General features: G+C 41.0%; 1 long non-coding RNA gene across 3 annotated transcripts in view; it reads right to left on the bottom strand.

Moving 5' to 3' along the window:
- Positions 1-22,889, bottom strand: part of LOC112544429 (uncharacterized) — a 72,187-nt gene that overhangs the window by 1,694 nt on the left and 47,604 nt on the right. The window contains exons 2-3 of one of the 3 annotated variants that reach the window (XR_012905246.1): positions 4,196-4,278; positions 1,872-2,038 (exon numbers count right to left, since the gene is read on the bottom strand). This is a non-coding gene — a long non-coding RNA (uncharacterized LOC112544429). Of the gene's footprint in view, positions 1-1,871; positions 3,940-4,195; positions 4,279-22,889 lie in introns of all 3 variants that reach the window. The other 2 variants (XR_012905248.1, XR_012905247.1) reach the window with 2 other exon arrangements.

Genomic DNA, 22,889 nt, shown 5'->3' on the forward strand with positions numbered 1-22,889 from the left:
GTATTTAAATGACACTGGAAGAGATTCTCTTTGGAATCCATCAAGGCTGGTTATTAACCCACCCAAATGGTTTCTATTCAGACATTAACTCTCTTCAGATGCCTAGTGTATATTCAGGGCAGTAATCTTGAGTCCACTAGGCCTGAGGAGAAAAATACCAAGATTAAGAATTAAGTATTTTATCCTTGATCAGTGTGTTTTGTTTATAATTAATTCTTGGAAGAGTTTCTGGCCAAATTCAGAATGGGTATTATTGACTCGGTGCTACTAAGGTCAACAGAGATGGATTTGCTTACACCAGGTATGATTCTGGCCTTGAATTTTCCAACCTAGAAACATAAGGCACCCAAATGTATGTGATATAATATGGCAAGTGGTAACATCATATGTAATCTATCATCAGATGAATGGCATGTTGAAAAATGATTTAAGCTGGCTATGTACATGACACTAATTCTCCAGCAATGCTCTGCACATACCAACATATCAGCTGAAACAGTATGCCCCCATTAGAGCTACAGATAGAGGAAGGGGGAGGGAGAGAGAGATGCACACATTCTTTCATCTAATAGCAGTAATGATTGAGGAGCAGGGTGTTTCCTGGGGATTAATGACCGGCTGAGATTCATAGCCTGAAACTGAACCCAGGGTATCAGCTTCTACCAGCCTGTCATTAATCCACAGGAAATGCCCTGTGCCTTGATCATTATTACTGAACTGAAATTATCCCTGTTACTAGAATTCCAATTACATCTTCTTAAGCTCTTGATAATTATTAATCCTGAATATAAAGTAATGGTTTATAATGGAACAGATAACTGTTAGCGAGGCACAGGGTGAAATGTAAATAACCATGTTTAGTTCATCAAGCCAACAAGTTGCATTAACCCCTACAGAGTCTGTTTTGTAAGCTGAAGGTTCTGTTACTGAGTTCCGCAGACTTGTACTATCCTTTGCCTTTCCCAGCCCTGTCGTCCCTTGCCTATGAAATTTCAATGACAAAGCTATATCCACTGCTGTGCAGACTGTAACTTCTTTATGTAGCCTTTTAAAAGTGCAGGTTGCAACCTCTTCCATTGACTCCTAGGAGTGGATGAATAATAAGGAAAGGCACGGGAAATGTCAAAAGAAGGTGCATCCGGGGAGTGTATGTATCCATCCCTTTCAGGAAGTGACAATCTAGTTCTCTATCATGTCAGTCAGTTTAAACCCATTTGATGTGGCCAATTTCCTCCAATTCATGGTTGTGTAAGTAGAGTGCTGATAGGCGTGCCCCCTCTAAGTTCCAAAGCCCCTTCTAGGAAAAAAAATTGCCATCATTCTACCATTTCCTGCTATTGTTCTACATCAAGCTGAAAAAGCTCTGTCTGTAGCTGGGAAAAGACAGGATCCTAGAACTCTTTGTTTCCTTTGTCACCTGAATTGTTGCCAGAGTGAGAGGGAAGGGACATGATAAACTGAAACATCTTCATTGATAATGGAATTTTACAGAAAGCTATTAAATCTGACAGCCAACAGAATGAGACCAATTTGAATATCTCTTTCCATTCATGGAACTGTCAAATATAGAGGGCTACAAAACAGATTTGGAGAAAATACTGGTGTTTTCTTAGTTGGTAATGCTAACGCATCAGGATTTAAGGTTACGTCAGCAGCAAACTTGTCAAGACAAATATTTGACACCACAACACTTCTCATTGTAGTTCTACTTAGCAGATTGAAAGCCCCGCTGCACTGCTATGTATCTGGCAGCCTCTGTGCCTATAACACATTGAAAGAGAAATATGTACTATCATCTTACAAAGCAAAAAGGCAAACTCCCATCTCCCCATAAATCAGAGAGAGGAGCAGAATCTCAATTTCAGGCCTACCCTTGTTGTAACGCCAGTTTAAATTGATAAGTTTCATGCAGTGTTGTAGTTGCATCTGTTTCAGGATATTAGAGAGAGAAAGAAGGTGAGGGAATATCTTTTGTTATTCCAACTTTTGTTGATGAAAGAGACAAGCTTTCGAGTTTCCACAGAGCCCTTCTTGAGGTCTAGGAAACATAAACAGAGTGTCACTTCTAAATACAAAGTGGCATAGATTATTCAGCATAAATAGTTAATGCATATTTCAAGGGAGTATTCATGTTGAACTGCCCTATTATTCCCTACAACTGGGAGAAAGGCAGCTGGGGCAGAATGCTGAGGCTTTGTTAATGGGTTATAGATTGTAAATCATAAATCCAATGTCTGTATTCAGTCCATCATTTTTAGTGTCTAGCAAAATTACAAATTTAAATTCCCAGGCTTGTCTTTTGAAAGTGCTGTGAATGTTTTCTTTGAGTACAGGGACTGCAAGGCTGGGTATAGAGTGACTGCTTTGTGAAAAATGTACATTTCATACACTTTTTCCCAGCACAGGTATGTATTTAAGCAAGCAAAAGGCAGTGAATGTGACTATAATGTCCATGTGACTATAATGTTAATATAATAATCAGAGTTTGGATTCAAACTGGAACTTTCTTAAAGTTTGGGTTTACTCCAAAGGGTGAGTTTGGTACAGACCGTTATGGTACAGACCATATAGAAATAAGGGCCAAATGCAAATTTACTCAATGTTTGGATATATTGGGACCCAAGATTTTGGTTAGGGCCTATCCCCAAGAGTAAATAAAAGTTCTCAGGGTTAACATCGCAAAAGATTAAAAATAAATAAACAAATAATCTCACTACCTTACATTTAAATAAACTGTCAAAAATGAAATACCAGCCTAGACTTCCAGAGGTGATTTCTAAACTAGATATCCAAAATGTCAAAAACTTTGGTAGTCTAGTTTGGATAAGCAACCAAAAGTTTAAATACTCATCCAAAATTTATGTTAATTTTATATAAAACTATGTTGATTTGAAAATCAATTTAAAAATCTCAGTAGTGCTGTGACTTGCAATATTTCAAGTACTCTCTAGTTCTCACCAGTCACATTAAAATACATAGAGTACAGCCTTTTTTGTAGTGGCTATATTTCTTTTTTTCTATTTTTAGTCCTGATTGAAATACAAATAAACTTTATTTCCAGCTTTTCCTTAAGTTTCAGAAATATTATTATTTTAAACTAATTATCCCTAATTATTAACACAATTTATAAATGTCTCCAGATTAAGGAATATCCTGATGTTAGTCTCCATTTTCTCTTCATATATTTAAATGCGAAGAACAAGAATAATCTCAGAGACCTTTTGTCATTTTCGTCTGTTGATTTTTCTTTGTTGCTGGATATAATCATTGGTTATTTTACTTACTCAGCTTTAAAATTTCTGTCAGTATTTGGATACTTTAATATTTAAAAGTAGAAATGGGTTGTTCAATATTATGGGTTTATGGTGGAAAGGTATCTTCTAATGCTATTAGAGAAACACAGATAAAAAAGGTTCACGGTGGAATGCAGATAAAATTTTTATCTAAATCAGCCAGCAGGGAGCAGTATCTTTCTTGGCTTCAGTTTTGATGTTCAAGATATTTGCTGGCCATGCTGTCGATGACTTTTTCTTTGTCAGCCGTTTGTGAACTCTGGAGAACAGACATCCTCACCAACAAATTGCCATTGTGAAAAACAGATTTTATGTTGGCACATCAGCAGAACAGATGGGGATTCAAAACAGAACAAAAGAAAAAACGTTAGCAATGTTGGTGTTGTATTACTTTTTATTCATAGAGTTTATCTGTGCTTTGCTATGAAGATCATTTAGTGGCTTTTTAAATTCAGCTACAGTAGTCTACATTTAGGCCCCAGTTTTGCTAGTCTCTCATGCACCTGTCTAATTTTGAGCATGTGAGTAGTCTCATTGACTTTAATAGGACTACTGACATACTTATACACCTCCTTGCTCTCAGTTTCTGGTCTCTTTGGGATCAGTGGCAGGCTTTCCGTTTTGTCTGGATCAAGTCCCAGGAGAACTAGGGTGTTGAAATGAAGAAATTATTTTTTTTAAATAGCAAAATAAACTTTTTATTTAGGTCAGAAAATTCTATGTTAAGATTTGATTTTTAAAAAAAGCCTGAGTTTATCCATGCTTAATTTTAAAGGGACACTCACTTAAAAAATTGCTCTTCTATCATCAATTGTTTGTTTTAACCAATTTTTTTTATAAACAACTAAAATTAATGTAAATGAAATGTTTATGAAACAAATCCTCCTTTTCCCCCATTTTACCTTGTATATTTGACATCATGTTTTATTTCTCCTCTGTAGTCAGGTCAGTCATTTCCTGCTGTTTCTGTGGCCCTTTAAAAAAACTGTAAAAATTGGCAAAGGTAGTGAATGAAACATCAGTAATTCAGTTTTGTTGTAGACTAGATTTCAATATAAATATAACACTATGAGCAGTTACTTATTTATATTTTCTAATTTCTTTTGTTAGCAATTTTTGATGAAAATTAAATCATCATTAAAGCAACATTTTGTAACTTATATTTGTGATCTATATTAAAACTTAGAACAATTCCACCCCATCTTCCCAAACTGCCATCCTTCTTTTTTGTCTTTTAGACTTACTTTCTTCTTTCTTCCTTTCTTTCAATATTTCCCCTTTTTTGTTTTTTCTCTTTCTAAACCCTGACCTCTTTTCTTGTACTTTCATTCTCTTTACACTCCCATTTCCCCCTTTTGTTTTTCCTCTTTCATTTCTATTAAGTCTTTCTCCTGTTTCTACTTCTCCACTCACTTTTTCTCTGCTCCTCCAACCAGTGCTACACATTCTTTGTTCCCTCATCTCATGTGAATTTTAAAGGCTAAATTTTGTTCCTTTCCATTCAGAAGTCACGGGGGTTGGGGCAAAGCAGAGGGGGCAGGAACTGTGTTGAGACTGGCCCCGTAGAATTTCTAGGTAATTAGGCACTGTGTGGGATTTTTTTATTGTTTTCCTTATTTATGTGTTTATTTGGTGATGATGGGGTAACAGGACAGGGAAATTCTGGGAATCTTCAATAAAGGGAATCCTTTAGTACTGCTGGCCCTTGTAGACTGCTCTTCTGCTCCCTCCTCCACTTGTTGCATGAGTCCTTGACACTCAGTACTGCTCTTGAGTGAGAGATTTCTATGGCAGCACAGTAGCAGACAGGGAGAAGCCCAGCAGGAATTAATGGCACTTCAGGCAATGTTAACTGCTGATAAGATATTCCTTTGAATAGATCAGTCAGGAATCACAGTACAGAGTGATAGAAATGTAGCCGTGTTAGTCTGGGGTAGCTGAAGCAAAATGCAGGACAATGTAGCACTTTAAAGACTAAGATGGTTTATTAGATGATGAGCTTTCGTGGGCCAGACCCACTTCCACTTTTTGATCTGAGGAAGTGGGTCTGGCCCACGAAAGCTCATCATTTAATAAACCATCTTGTTAGTCTTTCAAGTGCTACATTGTCCTGCATTTTGCTTCAGTACAGAGTGATTAGCTCTTGATCTACCCCCTCCCATTTCCAAAGTAAACACTGATGCAAATCCTCATTGAATCCTGCACATGGGTTTAAGCTATTTCCTAGGGAAGTGAGGAGAATTCTAGAGTTATAGTTCTCTACTCTCATGCCTCTGAAGAGAGTCACTGGATCTCAATTTTTACTTTCAACAGAAGCAAAGGGCTGATCTAGCCCTATGTCTTCATGGGCCACAATGCCAAATCAAGCTGCAAAATTACAAATTAGCTATATTTAGAGCCTCTTGGTTATGTGTGAGGACTTTATTTCTATTTCACAGACTTTAAAGAAAACAAAGGTAAAAACTTGAGGAGGCTAAAACTGCTGCCCGCCTGGCCTGGAGCCAGGCATTTAATTGTCTTCCCGTCCTCTGCCTTGTAATAGCAAAACAGAGCTTTTTGTTTTGGATTCAATAGTGCTGCTTATATATTGTCTTTGCTGTTAACATACTTTTATGCCAGTAGTGTTCTCTTGTCTCAAAACCAAGTAATCCTTAGAAGTAAAGAAAAATGAAAGCAGCTATTTTTGTTAATACTAGTCAGACTTTGCATATAAAAATATATCACAGAACAATTTTTCGCATGAATAATTTCTAAAGCTGGTATTTTGAGACTTCTTTCAATTCAAATGAAAACTAAGGTTCTGAGTGCCTGGATGTGCCCCCTAATTTGCAAGTGTAGCCTGTACACAGATCAATAGCAGAGTTTGAACCTTTCATTATCCATGTATAAACCAATATTTTTGTCCAGTTTGATATTTTAAAATGTATTAGATGGTGGAGATCTGTAGCAGCAAATCAGAGGTCTCTGCCACTTGAGCACAGAGATAACTCCATTAGCTGGCAGCAGTAGTAGACTTTTAGCTTCTCTGTGGACTAGCCACTAGAGGGAGAATTTGCACAAGCCCAAATTCCATTAAATTAAATGGCAGATGCACAGATGTATAGAAGGATAGACTTGATCCCAGAGTTTATTTATAGCAAAAATGAGACCATTTGGGATAATTGGGGTAATTTGTCAGTTGAAATCTGGAGCAGGAATACCAACTGCTGAAAATATTGCTGATTTTTATGGACAACATAGAAAAAAATTTCAGTCATACAAACTTTTTTAAGGACACATTCTTACATACTCTAAAGATGGTTCGAAGGGACAAAAGTGTACAATATACAATGTTTTTTATTCACATATCACAACAACATGTTGTTATATTAGTTTAACCTACTTACTATCAACATCAGCATTCTCCAAGTTCTCCAGTTTGTGATCATATTTTGCAAAAGCCAATGTCAACCATTGCTTTAGTAATTTTCTAGGTCCATTTTTGATGGTCAATAATCTTTCCAGTATAGGAATGCACAGATTATTTCTTTTATTTAAGTGACTATCATGCTGTGATTTACTGGCGGGGAGTCTATGGAAGGCTGCTCTTTGGAATAGGGATGGCGCCTGCAGTAGTGGTGGGAATGAGGGAAATGTTGCTCCAGGCCCTGCACTTCCCTCGGGATGGCCCTGGCTCCAAATTCAAACCTTAAATGTTAGCCATTAAAAAAGGACAAGCAACTTTCCCTTTCTTTTTCATCTTTGTGCATCACTGTACTTCTGGTGTCCAGGTGGGAGCAGGAGTGGCAAAACACTGCAAGAAAGATTACAGGAACCCCCCTGACTTCTGACTGCCCGAGTTGCAAACCCCCTCACTTATAACCATTTTTGTAAGTGTGGAAGGGGCCGAAAACCCCCGACTTACATTCTTGGCCCACATTTATGACAGCGCATGGCGCCTATCATAACTGAGGGTTCGAATTACGTTGCCCCTGACTTGCAATGCTTCCCCGGGAACCAACTGTGTCACAAGTCAGGGGCCGCCTGTTTCATGATATGTCATCCTGACTTGAAGCAGTAAATACTAGAAAGCTTGCAGAAAATCAGTGGCATTTCTAACTTAATTTTGCAGCTTCCAGATATGAGGGAATTGAAGCTGCTCTGTGATAATTTATGAATACTGCTACGTTATGAAAACTGGGGCATTTAGTGTATACAAATGTTATTTAATTTAATAGAGGTCCATAAGGAAAAACAAGTAGGAATGGGCATGAAATGGCTCAAGATAACCTACCCCTCAGTAAACACTTGAAGTTTCTTATGGGACAGTGGTTGAACTGGAAAGATTTCTCATCCCATGCAGTATGTTTTCTCAGAAGGGTTGAAGTCTCAAAAAACAGAACAAAAGAGCTCACTCAAGAGAGGGGTCTAGAGGTGAACCATATCAAAGGCAGGAACCTAGCACTGTCTGAAGAAGTTAGCCCTGCCGATCTTATTGTCCAGGGGGGAAGGTAAGACATTCAGTAGGATAAGTGTGATGGTCTGAAATCCTTTTATCTTTGATCCTACTATTAAAACCAACAATGCATTGTTGATATCAAGCCAAATACAGGCAGTCCCCGAGTTACGCGGATCCGACTTATGTCGGATCCGCAGTTACGAACGGGGCGTTCCTCTCCCTGGTCTCCAGCAGACCAGGGAGAGGAAGCAAAGCGGCGGAACACGTGGGCAGCGGACAGGGCTGTCCGCTGCCCACGCGCTCCGAGGCTTGGCTCTGCTTTGCCCCCCCCCTCCCCCTAGTCTGCAGACCAGGAGGACGGGGGGGGGGGCAAAGCAGAGCCAAGCCGCGGAGCGTGCGATCAGCTGACAGCCCGGACGCGTCTGGGCTGTGAGCTGGCCGGGAGCTCCGCGGCTTGGCTCTGCCTTGCCTCCCCCCCCCTCCCCCTGGTCTGCAGACCAGGGGGACGGGGGGGGACGGGGGGGTCAAAGCAGAGCCAAGCAGAGCCAAGCCGCGGAGCGCCCGGCCAGCTGACAGCCCAGACGCGTCTGGGCTGTCAGCTGATCGCGCGCTCCGCGGCTTGGCTCTGCTTTGCCCCCCCCTCCCCCTGGTCTGCAGAGGGGGGGGGGCAAAGCAGAGCAAAGCCTCGGAGCCCGAGGGCAGCAGGACAGCCACGGCGCGTCTGGGCTGTCCCGCTGCCCCCGTGCTCCATGGCTTTGCTCCGGACACCTGTGGTATGGCAGCTGGGGCGCTGCCAGTTGGTCCCGTAGCGCCGCTGTGGGCGCTACTGGATCAACCGGGCAGCACCCCAGCTGTTCTGCCCCAGGCGTCCTGATTCAGCCACTGCTGGTCAGATTCAGCAGCGGCTGAATCAGGACGCCTGGGACAGAGCAGCTTGGGTGCTGCTGGGTTGGTCCAGTAGCGCCGAGGAGCGGCGGTGCTACTGGACCAACCCAGCAGCACCCCAGCTGCTCTGCCCCAGGCGTCCCCAAGTCAGCCGCTGCTGAAACTGACCAGTGGCTGACTACAGGAAGCCCCTGCCCTGGGCTTCCTGGAATCAGCCGCTGATCAGTTTCAGCAGCAGCTGACTTGGGGATGCCTGGGGTTCTTAAGTTGAATCTGTATGTAAGTCAGAACTGGCGTCCAGATTCAGCCGCTGTTGAAACTGATCAGTTTCAGCAGCGGCTGAATCTGGATGCCAGTTCCGACTTACATACAGATTCAACTTAAGAACAAACCTACAGTCCCTATCTTGTACGTAACCCAGGGACTGCCTGTACCATTTGGCATATCAGAGGAGGTGCTCTGATCATTTTCTAATTAAATATTTTACATGCTGTTACCACTCCCCAAAGGAGGCTGCAGAGGGGTGGAATATCCATGGACAGCTTTGCTTTGTGTGAGCAGCCTGCAGAATTATTTAGGCACATTAGGGGAAGCGTCCTTCTTGTATTAGGCTCAGTGGAAGGGGAGTTGAAGGCCCTATATTCTCTATTTATGGAATGCCAGGAAACAAGGTATAATAAAAATTGCACTAATTCAGCTTAACCAGTGTTCAGCTTCTCATTTTGCTAAGGAAGCTCCTAGCAGCTGAGCTGGGAGCTTTCTGCAGAGCTGCAGCTTACAGCCTGAACCATGGAATGTCATCTGAAACTCCCAAGAGCCCTGGATTTTGCAGGCACAAACCTAATGCAGTCATGGACCCAGTGGAAAGAGGACTTTGAGCAGTACACAGACCAGTCCATGCAGGAGGACAGCAGCAACAGAAGAGTCAAACTGCTGTTTTATCCTCTTGAGGAACATGGCAGAGAAATCTGCAGCATTGTGAAACTTCACCATAGCTCCAGCCTCACAGCAGTCCTAGTAGCCATGGGGACCTCTTGTTTCCCAAAGCAGAATTAAATGGTGGAGTACCACAGGTGTTTCATTAGAAACCAATCTGAAGGGAAGGAGACAGATCCCAGTGTAACAGCCTTGGCTGCTTCATGGAATTTCGTGGACTCCAAATCCCTAACTTGGGAGAGGATAGTTTAAAGCACTTGAAATCACCAGGGGTGTGTCTAGACTACAGGTTTTTTTTTTCCGAAAAAAGTGGCCTTTTTTAAAAAAAAACTTCCCCTGCATCTAGACTGCTGCCACGTTCTTTTGAAAGTAAATCAAAAGAATGCGGCAGTTTTTTCGAAGGTGGAAAACCTCGTTTTACGAGGAATAATGCCTTTTTTTTTAAAGTACTGTGCTTTTTGGAAAGAGAGCTTGGGTTCTCTCTTTTGAAAAAGTGGCTTGCTTTTGCGAAAGTACTGGTTGTAGTCTAGACGCTCTTTTTCGAAAGAGACTTTTTCGAAAGTATCTTTCGAAAGAGGCTTGCAGTCTAGACGTAGCTCAGCAGTGAGAGTGGCTGTTAGGTGGTCGGCCGATTCATCATATGAGGAATTAAAAATGAAACTCACCCCAGACAAAATGCAGCTCAGACAGTGAGAGGTGACAAACATTGGACATCTGCTCACAGCAGAGGGACTAAACAGGTACACACATAAATAGAAAAGAGCTTTTGGTTCTATTACTACACTTATAGCCACTCAGTAAGGGTGCGTCTACATGGCACGATTATTTTGAGATAACTAGCATTATTTTGAAATAATTATGCTAGCATCTACACTGCCAATCCATTATTTTGAAATAATTTTGAAATAAAGGACGGCTTATTTTGAAATCTGTATTCTATGAGGAATAACACCTATTCTGAAATAGCTATTTTGAAATAAGGTGTGTATAGATGCTCCACTGCTGCTACTTTGAAATAGCCCCTCACCAGGGCCTTTTAAAGTTAGTCCTCCCCAGTGCCTCCTGGGGCTCTAAAGTGAGATAGCACATCTAAATTAGGGAAGCCTGCCTCAGACTAATTCTGAGGCATCCCTGAAGTGTAGACGTGTTATTTCAAAATAAACTATTTCAGAATAACGATTTTTTATAGCTTATTTCAAAGTAAGTGTGCAGTGTAGACACACTCTAATAGTGCAACCAGACCATAAATCTGTAGAGATAATCATGGCAAGACATTCTTCGTAGTAAGGATGTTAAATAGTGACTTATTGACTGTAAACTGCATTTTGCATCGACTATTCAATTAGTCAATAGGGCGATTCCACTTTTGAAGTGTCTAGGTCTGTTGCTACACTTCAAAGGTGAAAGTGCTGCATGGAGCTGATCCTGGGCTCCATGCAGTGCTGCTGCTTTGAAACGCTGCATGTAGCCTGACACTGGGGTCCCTGCGGTGTTTCAAAGTGGCAGCGCTGCATGGAGCCTGGGATCAGAGGGGGAGTCCCCAGCTGATCCTAGGCTCCATGCGGCACTGCTGCTTTGAAATGCCACGTGTTGCCTGATGCTGGGCTCCCTGTGGAGTTTCAAAGCGGCAGCACCGTGTGGAGCCCGCGGTCTGGCCCCAGGCTTCAAGCAGCGCTGCTGCTTTGAAGTACCTCCTCTTCTCCCCCCGCTTGCTGCCTCTATCTGAAGCTGCAGTCACTTGTACCTGCAGAGGCTCAGGTAAATGTAACAGTAGCTGCCCGCCAGGGGCTAACCCTGGGGAACTGAATCTGGCCCATGGGCTGGTATTTGCCCACTCCTGGTCTAGACTGTCAGCTTGGGTCCCCAACTGCAGCCTTTGAATATGCTCAACATAGGAAAGCTCAGAGGAGCTTCCAAGAGAAAGTAGCCTTTCACAAAGCGATAACATTCTTGTTTGGAGACATGGATTTATGGCCATTGGCTTGAGAGATAATGCCAACTGCCACGTCTCTCCAAGTGGGTCTTCATAGGCAAAAGAGCATGGTCATTTGTCAGAAAATCATTCAGGATTCTCACTATTTTCTGCAATTTTATGGAATCTTTGTTAAAGAAAATATTTCCATGAAACTTTATTAGAGAAATAAAGCTCAAATATATTCCATAAACCAAAGAATTTTTGGGGGCTCTGAGTAGCTGGCCACTGGACTATCAACCCTTAATATGGCAATATAGGAATAGGTGTCAAGTATATCCATGTATGCGGGTGGGAAGTGAAAGATTTTTACATTTGAGTATGACCATGTTTTAAAATACATAGCTTTACTAGATAAAATGATTGTAAGCCATTTTAAACTGCCACAAAAATGCATATGATACTGCTTCTTTGCTCTTTTCATTAAAAGTAAAATGGCTAGTTTTTAGGAAGTTACATTACAGGCCACATTTTTAACACGTTGGAGCTGTAGCTAGTGTTGGGTTCAAAATAATGATTCTTTTAAATGTAGTGTAATTATTTCAGACCTCATTGCCATCACAAACTGGGTAGCTGGACACTTAAACGATATAAGTTCTCCTAAATGTCTGTTATTGCATAATCAGAGGCTGGTTCAGGCTTTTTTTTAAAAAAAAAAAACTTGCCCCAAGAAATGCATTCACAATTAAGAGAATGTACAATGATATCCTTTTGTAGATGAGCTTTTATTCCTATTGCTGAGGCAGCAGATTTCCAGATTTTTGACTGCTCCAGCACTTGCCTTTGGGAGAGAAATAAGTTCTAAACACAGAAACATGAAATTTCTGAAGAAACATAAACATGAAGATCCTACATCTTGGCTGGCAGTCAGACTAGATGACCCTTGCAGTGCCTTCTTACCCTATGGTTCTATGTTCTATGACTCTGATTTAAGATTAAGTGAACATCTACTTGGAATCTAATTATCTCAGCTCAACAGCAGGGAAAGTCATCGGCCTTTCAGCCACAGATGCAATGTATCTCTATTTAATTTATCTACAGTATAAACATATTGTCTTGGTTATTTTTTAATGAACTGTCACTTCTACCATTATGATATTAGAACTTCTTTGATATTGATTTGATTCTCCAGAAAGATGTTTGGGGGGCTTTTAATGGTACAGATCATTACTTTGCCTTTTTTTATTTCATGTTTTGTTTGATCGTAAGTGAAAATTAATGTATTTGTTTTGATTTGTAATTAATATGTTCAAAAAATTTTTTTTGATGTTGGGCAATCATGACTTTGCCAGACATTAAAAAAATCAAATAAATAGTAAAACAACCAGATAATAATCAACCCAAAATTAGTCAGTGCTTTTATCCCATTCCATACTGTCTATGTTTATGCACATCACAACCTGCTGAGCTATAAACATTAACATCAACTGCTTGCCAAAAATGAAAAGTCATGTAATGTAAATTACACTTTAAAGCATAGAAGAATGTTTTTTGATTCTATGACTCAGAAAGTTGCTTCCAACTAATTTTTGTCTGTGAAATAAATATGATGAGAATTAGTGTGTAAAATGAAAACTAAAGACAAAATGCTGGTCCCACAAAGTCACTGGCAAAACTACAACTGATATCATCCTTTTGATCTGGGTACTAATTAAGCATTTTTAAATTGTATTAAATCTTTTCAAATTATGTATTAAGGCACCAGTATGTTTCAGGCTCCTTAGGAAAAGGCCCAAATCTAAAAGACCTTGGAACAACACAAAAAGATCCTTTCAGTCCTAGGAAACATGTTTTTTGTTAAAGAAATAAAAAAAGAACTATTTCAAAAAGGTTTTTTTTTTTTTTTTTTTGCAATGAGTTGACCACAACAGTCATGGAAGTGATATTGATGAGCTCAGTGGGGATTTTGAAATGGGGATTTCAAGACTAAACATATTATAGACAATTACAAGAGCAAACCAGCCTGATAACAAGCATATGTTCTTAAATGTTTTATAGTAAATGAACATTAGAACAAAGGAGGCCTTTAAATAAACATATCTTGGGTTGAACTTTCTGCCAAAAGTGCAGCGATTTCACCTATAAACTTCAAAATTGGCGCACCCACTGACTTTTGCACGTGGGGTAATTCTGCACCAAACTGCCTACTAGCATGTATATTTCCCTCATTTGTGCACAATGTGAGATCAAAGTCAGATGTCGGAGAAACATATGGGATGTGTATGTTATGTTATATATACCCAATGTGTATGTGATGAAATTGAGATGGATTTTTAATACATTTTAAGTGATGAAGGGCCATATATTTCTGCTTCTCTCCCCTTCATGGTAGCAGGCAGAGCTGTCTCAGCAAAGAATGGAGAGTATGTTGTACCCTCTTCAAAACTGGGGTGCAGATGTACTAGGCTATACTGCCTGGCTGAGTCAAACGTGATTCCTCTTGAGGTCTCCAAGTGCTGTGTGGTCTGTCAGCCTGTGACAGTGCATAGGGAAGAATTAATCCCATGTGTTGTAGGCATGTTCCTGCGATTCTTCACATGGGCGAGGAGGAGGTTTGGCCAAGAGTTGTACACTTGTTTTGTGTGATACAAAATGTGCCATGCTCAGAATTAGCACCTACCCCCACAGCCCTTCCTATACGGAAGGGTTTTGGTTGTGAGGCTGTCATGCCTGATGCTATGGTAAAAACAAGCAAGTAATGTCCATTTATTCAGGGCTGAATATTGTGAAGTCGTAACAGGAGTTTTGGAAGCCGCCTTAAGTCACTGCTCTCTTTGAGAACCCTGAAGCTGCCCTCCAGTGATGTGTTGCACACCATCTATCCATCTCCTTGTTGTAGTCCCCCACTGTGCTGACTCACTACTGTTTCTTCTATGCTAAATTCTCAAGGTAATTTCCATCTCTATCCCTGATGTGACCAAGTACGTATATTTGCTCTTGGTGATTTCTGACAGCAAGGTCTACATCTCTCCAATATTTCTGACATAGCACTGAAGCAAACGAATGCTTACTCCCTTCTCAGTACTATGATGACACAACTATCATTATCACTAGTAAGTGGGCAGGGGTACAGTATGCTGACCCCCAGGAGTTGGGAGCAGAGTTTGAAATATTGCATTGTTTAGCAGTAGATGTTTTTAAGATCTGTGATATTGCTGATGGGCTTCAGAGCGGGTCCTCTTTTGCTGTTCCCAGCTGTGGTTGGAAACGTTGTGGATGGGAACGAGGGAGAAATGTGAGAGAAATGAATCCACTGATGAGGAGAAGAGATTGATTTTATGGAACTTGTAGTGTTTAAAAGTTTAATCTGCATGGAGCAAGGCTTTGTCACGCTGGTGAGACAGAAGAAAGCTACAATTGGAGCTGTTAAAATGAAAAGTCACACTGCAATTACTGCTTGACAGATCCAAGTTAGCCGCAAAAGGAATGTTCCATACTGAACCCAGAATAGATGTGGCAGTTCAGCTTTTGTCCTAAACTATTCTTGCTAATGCACCTGCCAACTGTGTCTCTACATGGAAGCCTGACTACTGCAGCCCAGGAAAGAGTCACTGGTGGTGTAGGGCAGACAGTTTTTCTTCTGCAGTGTTCCTCCAGGGTTCTGCTGGTTGGGAGCAGCTTATTCCTCCTTCAGGGTTTCATGCAGACTTGGCTAATGGAGAGCACTAAGGCATGCACTGAATTGGCTGCCCTGGGCATACTGGAGTAGAATACCCTGCCCTAGCACATCCACCATGTTTGAGAGCATCAAAACACCTTCCATGTAGACTGAGATGCAGTGTAGTCAGTCAGATCAGCTGACTATAGAGCAGAATCCAGTTCTACTGGAGTGACTCTTGTAAGAATGGGAAATCCAACACAGCCTTGGGGGACATTCTGGCTTGTACATCAACCATACCATTGCTGAAGTTTTGATCCTGCAGTCTGATTTACATGGGTGACCTATACTACAGTCAGTGATGTTTCATGTGGGGGCACAGGGCTGTGTACAGCAGCTTGTGGGATCAGGGCTTTGGTTTCATAAGTAGAATCTTTGGTGGTGGGGGTTGGTATGAGCTAGGAGAACTCAACTTGATTCTGATTTCAGTGTTCGGTCATGGGGTTGGCAGTTTGGAGAACCATTTTTTTTTTACTAGAACGTAGAGATTTGACCTGAGAGAATAGGAGCATGTGAAACCCCTTGACCTTTTCCCAGTTGCTTTTCAGAGCAGAAATACACTTAGATTAAGTTTCCATCACATACCAAAAACCTATGTGAAAACATGGAAGCTTGGTCCAGCTTCTGCTCACTCAGTGACATCAAACTTCCCAGAAGTTGCCACTAACTTCATGTTCCTCATTTTCTGGGTTCCATACTTAAGAAACCTAGGGCCTAGTTTAACCCCACTGCCTCGCTGCAACCTAAGCACTTGCAGCTACAGCTGATGTCAGTGAATGCTCAGCTCCACTGACAGTTAGGCCTGGTGCTCTGCTGGTAGAAGCATGGGGCTCAGAGACAGCCGGTGCACCTAGCATGGTAGGCAAATACAGGGGATTCCTCACTCTTGTCAGAACAGCTGAACCACACACTTTTGAACTTTCATTGCATTGTGCATCAGGAGGTACTTGGTGCACAATCTTGTGGAACCGAACCTGGAAATGTAATGGGACTGGTCATTCACATTGTCAATTGGATTCCTGCCCAAGCTCTTAATCACCGTCAATTTCAGTCACTGCTTGAGGAAGTAAATTCTAAACACCCCAATCTAATAAAACATTCAAATTTACCATAGTTACTCATGCCCTAGTGCTTGAGGAAAACATTCAGAGTGAGCATTCGGATTAGCATTTTCATTTTTCTTAACATAAATTTGCTATTCAGTGTAAACCAAAATTTACATTGATTTACAGCCTGTGATCTTAGCTCACTGTGAGATCAGAAATACTGTGCTAGCTGTATAGATGCTGATCCCATACCAGTAATAGTAAATTAATTTTGATCATGCCCACAGAAAATGTTATGGTCCATGTAATTTGGGGCATGTATTTCCAGTTCAGTTGACTTCATGGAGATATACCCATTGACACCATCAGAGAATTTAGCACATATATATGTATAAATGCACGTGTTGTAATTGTTACAGTATATTTTCTAGTTGAAAGCACATTTTTCAAATCCTGTGGTGATTTTGACAAATTAGTTTAAAATGTTTAACTTTATGCTACCCTTACTGTGTATCTCTAAAACTGTCAAATGTGGGAAATAACACTGAAAAACACAAAGTATGGATATTTTCTCTAATCTTTAATTTCTAGTGATCTTAAATGCTACTTATAACAGCAGGCGAAACTTTTGATATGTAAATTATTATGTAAGTTCATCATGAAACAATCAACACAATGCTGCTACCTCAGGTTACCTTTATACAAGTTCTTGATGTCTGCATCTTCCAGTTTCACCTTCTAACAAGCAACAGGCTAAGTTGGAAATGGACTCAGGCCTTGTTTATACTGTGTCAGGCCGTCGACCTAAGTTACATAGTTTCAGCTACATTATTCATGTAGCTAAAGTAGACTTACTTAGATCTGCTTACCACGATATCATCACAGTGGTAACTTGACGTCTGATGCTCTCCTGTTCACTCTGCCTACTCTTCTCATTTTGGTGGTGTACCAGAGTGGATGGGAAAGCACTCCAGTCAATTTATTGTATCTATACTAGACACAATAAATGAATCCCTACTAGATGAATCACTGACTGTTGATCCACCACACAGTAAAGACATGCCTTAATTTGCTCAATGATTATTTCTGAGAAACTTGATTAAACCAGTGAAACATATCTTGGCTTCATTGACCTTGCAGATGCAGTCATTGGTTAAAGCTAAGGAAATTTGAGGCAACATAGTCTCCAGTAATGAAAGTCTTATGAATATGTCATGTGACAGACCTAAGCCAGCAGCCTGCCACAGTCTGGTGGAAGGCAGGTATTCAGGGCACTGGAAAAGTGATTTTCTTTTTCCAGAGTAAACTACTAGAGCCTGCTGCAATAAAACAAGGCACGAAAACACCTGGGGCTAATTAACTAGATTGCTCCCTCAGGCAAGTCACTCAACACCTGCAGCCAGTTACAGCCAGTGGAGTTGCTTTAAAAGGCCTCCGCTAGGTAAAGAGAAGGGGAAGACAAAGAGTGATGGACCTGGAAGGAGAAAAGGTAGGAACAACAAGAAGAAGCTGTGTGCGAGCTAAGAGCTGGTTAACAGGTATCAGAGGGAGATATTTCTGAGGGGCTGTTTGGGGAAGTGGCCTAGGAAAAAAGTTGCCAAGTTGGAAGGAAAAACAACCTTGACTATTGCTGCTACATTAGGGGTCCTAGGTCAGAACCCAGAGTAATGGGTGGGCCTGAGATCCCCCAAAACCATCTCCCATGCCAACCCAGATCGTATCCTATGAAGGGAAACCAGGACTATCAGAGGGTTTTTACCCCCAAAACCATGGACTATTCCAGGGGTGGCCAGCCCATTTATCAAAGACAGCCAAAACAGCGGTGGAAAAAATGCGAATTGACAAACAAACAAACAAAAAAAAAAGCCCCCTAGGACAGAATTGTTGAGCACAAACAAACAAAAAGGAGGCTGCCCCTTTAAGATGGTTGCCATCTAGGGAAGCCAGGGGAGGAGGGGGAGCTGGCAGGGGCCATTTGGGGAGCACAGGAACAGCTTCGTGAGCTGAACTTTTGGAAGGCAAGAGCTACGAGTTCACCCTGGCTGGACTAATCTGTGATGAGTACGGCTTACTAAGCTGTGGACCCTGCCTCCTGTAAAGAGAAAGGGGCTGTGTCTAGACTGGCAAGTTTTTCCGCAAAAGCACATGCTTTTGCGGAAAAAGTTGCCAGCTGTCTACACTGGCCGCTTGAATTTCTGCAAAGAACACTGACGATCTCATGTAAGAAATCAGTGCTTCTTGTGGAAATACTATGCTGCTCCCGTTCGGGCAAAAGTCCTTTTGCACAAAGCTTTTGTGCAAAACGGCCAGTGTAGACAGCTCAGATTTGTTTTGCGCAAAAAAGACCCGATTGCAAAAATGGTGATCGGGGCTTTTTTGCGGAAAAGCACGTCTAGATTGGCACGCACGCTTTTCTGCAAAAAATGCTTTTGAGGAAAAGCATCCGTGCCAATCTAGACGCTCTTTTCCGCAAATGCTTTTAATGGAAAAGTTTTCCGTTAAAAGCATTTGCAGAAAATCATGCCAGTCTGTACGTAGCCAGGGTGTGGGTATAGGACTACAGTGAATCTCTGAGGCTAATATTATCTGCTAGTAGTGCGAGATCCATGGGGCATGGCCAGAACTTCGCCACAGTCAGTAGAAGCCAAGTGGTCGGAACTATAAGATCAAAGGAGAAATATGAAAATTTCAGTTTTCAGGCATTAATCAAACTATTTTTATTAGTAAATTGAAACTTGCATTAGATAATTATTTCTTCAAGTTACTTGAACTTTGATGTTTATAAAAAATGTAAGTTCAACGGACATTTGAAATAAGACAGACGTATTGCCCCATACAAAAAGACAAGGAGTTAGGTCAAATTTGGTAATTCATGTGAAGATGTTTTGAAAAATGCTGCAAAGAAAATATTAGTTATATTTAGTTTTAACTTTTGTGAAACTATAGATGCTTGCTTATTTTAAAATTTATTTATTTGGGTGCAGGGAGACTGACAAAATAAGAAGCAGATGCAATTACGCTGCCTAATCCAATCAGTAAAAATTTCCATCATCTTTGAATCAGCCCTATGATGCATAAATGCACTGAAGTAGAATAACTGAATCCTGAAGTATATGGCACAATACAGGCTCATACATTTGCATTTAAGAAGATCCATCTGGAATGTTTCCATCAAAGTCTGGCTCTGATTTGATGTTCGCTTATTTCAGCTAGTTTGAAACACTAAATGGTTTAAATAAATGTGATTTTCATGGATCTTGATAAGAGAAAAGGAGGAATTTGTGGTTTGTGGCTCCAATTCTGAAATTAGTCACTTAAATGCCTCAGCTGTACTAGCAATGAAAATGATTTTGCTTTGGCAAATGAAACAGATAGCTGCTAATATAAAAAGTTTAGGAGAGCATGGTTGAAAGATTTGCAGCAGTTTGGGTTAGGAACATTTTCTGAGTACATTTCTCATGAAACTGTTTGTTACAACATCCATTTATGATAGTTTGTTCCTCCTGGAGTTCTTTAATTTTGTGTTTGAATTACAACTTAAACCATTAGTTCCACAAAGGCTTCAGCAGTGCTTGCATTGTAGTGATTAAAAAGGGAAAAGGAAAAGGTGTTTATATAGTGATTCAAAGAGCACTAATTAACATGTCTGTGCTAAGCAAACGTCTTCCACTAACAGATTTTAGCGATAAGACTGTGTTGACACAGCCTTGTTAAGTCAGCTTGTGTCAATGTAGTTTGTTCCCACTTTTGCTGATAAAATACTTCCACCCCCTCGGAGGGGGTTCGCTTTGTTGGCAGGACAAATCTGTTTTCATGCTTTCACATGCCATGGCAAAACTTTGTTGTTCAGGGAAGGGGGGAAAGTTAAGCACCTGTGAACAACAAAAGTTTTGTAGCTCAAGTCCAAGTGGAGACATCCCTCCAAATGAACAAATACTCATGACATATATAAATGTTGCTTAAATGGCCAGGCCTTTTTAGCAATACATCCCTTGTCCTTTTACAACTTCTAGTGGAAAATAGACAGGTGGAAACTTCTCCATAGAACATTGATTAATAGGTGGAAAACATGAAAGGCAAGCATGGTATATAAAATTCAAATATGGTCAATAAGATCAGTAGGTGTGGTAAACTTTTCAGTCCAGATTTAAAATAAAAACAAGATGCAGTTTTTCCAACACTTGTGGTTTCATAGAGGGTATCAAGATAAATTGTAGATTACAAAGAATGAGTATTCTTGAGGCACTTTAGAGACTAACAAATATGTGTAGTGTCATGAGCTTTTGTGGGCATAACCCACTTCTTCAAATGCGCTTGAGTGGAGAAAAAGGGGGACTATCAGAATTATACCAGGAAAAGAAGGGAGAGGCTTGTGAAATTCCTTTGTAGAAGAATGGTTACTTTAAAATCCATTAACGACTGCCCAGGCCCATTGCCAACTCTGTCCACACATCTCTACAAGCAACACCATCACAGGACCTACCCACGCAAGCCACATCAGAGGCTCATCCAACTGTACATCCTCTAATATCAAGTGCCAGCATTGCCTCTCTGCCTTGTATATTGGACAAACTGGACAGTCTCTGACAAAGGATAAATGGACTCAAGTCAGAAATAATAATGCACACACAAACCTATAGGGGAACATTTTAACCTACCTGGGCACTCATTAATGGATTGAAAAGTAGCTGTTCTTCTACAAGTGAATCTCACTCTCTGTAGCTGTCTTGTGAAAAATTGACCTTCAAATGCAAATTTGACAATGTTTCCCTTGGGCTTAATGAAGACACTAACTGGATGGGCCATTATAAAACCAGTGTTTCTTACCTCATTGGCATCAAAAGCTAAGTATGGGACACTCCCAGCCCACTTAAGTAGCCTCATAAGCACCTAAACTACTATTGACAGGTACATTTTTTTCCTCCCACTTTTTTTCTGTTATAATTCTGAAAGTCCCCCTTTTTTCTCCTCTTAAGCTCATCTGAAGAAGTGGGCTTTGCTCACAAAAGTTCATGATACTACACATATATATTTGTTAGTATCTAAGGTGCCACAGGACTACTTGCTGTTTCTAAAGTTACAGACTAACATGGCTACCTCTCTGAGACTCTGTAGATTACAAGATTGATCTAGGTGAGATCTAGTGCAAAGGTTCCATGTTTAGTTGAATAAACTCTAAATCTAAAAATGATTTGCATGTAAAATAAGAACAATGCTATGACACACTGAGTAAGTGACTGATGGTGACTGAGTTTGTGTGACTAAGCTCCAACTTTCATTTGAAAAAGGAATCAAATGGTCCTTTGAAAGCCTGTAAATGGAGAATTATGGTGGTGTCACAGTGTAGCCTGTTTCCCCAAAAATATTCTCACTGGAGACCACTAGTTACACTAGTATAGGTTTATTTCCACTAGGTAAAACTAAAGAGGAGTAAGCAGCCACCAAAGGCTTAAACTAAAGAATACAGATCTCACACACACACACACATGCAAGCAAGCACTCACCCCTCCATTCATTCACTAATTCACACCCATTCATTCCTGCACTCAGACATATGGGTTGCAGAAGGAGCCAAGGCATGTGGATCCTGGAGAGTCTGTCTGCTCATCATGGCTGGGGAAGCTGGTCAGGAGGAGAGACACTGGAGAGGAGCTTCTCAGGAGCAGGGGAAGGAAAAAGAGAGCCTCACATGTGCTCCTTCTCTTTATATAGTGTCTGAATAGCTCCTGTCACTCATTCACCTCATCAGGGAGCATGCCCAGACTTCCCTTTATCCAACAGAGAGCATGCCCAGACTGTGATGACTCATTGAAATGTGCTCCATTGTTCCAAGCCTTCTTCAAACACACTCTTTCTCCATTCACTCAGGGGAGAATGCATTTTAGGGAAAGTTATAAGCAAGGAGGCTAAGTTACAAAGATTACAATGTTGCAGCTTGCAATAAGTTTTGAGAGTTACACAGATTACAAAGTTTGACAAAGATCACAATGAGTTGAAGTTTAAAACCTTAGACCTTGCAGTTTGGCGTGGCTTTAGAAAATCCATGTATATAAATCAAGTAAGCTCAGGTGGAGGCTTTTTTATGCAACAGAGCCCACAAATTGAATGTGAATATTTGCAGGTAATTCTTATCTCACTTTAAGCAATTTAGCTCCACTGACATTCATAGTGTTAACGGTTCAATGAGATGCAAGTAGTGCAATATTATATGTCACAGGGTGTCTGGCTCCTTTAAGCTAGGAGTGTCTCAGTTGACCTGCTCAAGGATGGCTTATAGGCTAACAAAGGAGAGGAAGACAGCTGTGATTAGAGGAGGAAGGAGGTGCAGGATTTTCCTGGGAAAGATGAGAGCAGCAGAAGAGTAAGTTGTGGACCTGCCTGAGACAGAAAGCCATGGGGATGAGGGGAGTGGCTGAAGAGGGCTTAGAACTAGGAGATCAGAGGATGGGTTAGCTTGGTGACCTTCCTGAGCAGGACAGCCAGATCCAAGAGGCTCAAAATGTCTGAGGGCACACAGGTTCTATCTTGCTAATCTTTCCTGTTGGAGACTTGGAAACCAGGAAGAAGCCTGGGAAATACTCCACCTGATTGATCTAGGGTAGCTGCTTTGGATGAAACAAGTTTGGGACCAGATGTGACAGAAGATGCCAGAGCTGTGGCC

The sequence above is a fragment of the Pelodiscus sinensis genome, chromosome 7 (genome assembly GCF_049634645.1).
Source record: "Pelodiscus sinensis isolate JC-2024 chromosome 7, ASM4963464v1, whole genome shotgun sequence".
NCBI classification, from domain to species: domain Eukaryota; kingdom Metazoa; phylum Chordata; order Testudines; family Trionychidae; genus Pelodiscus; species Pelodiscus sinensis.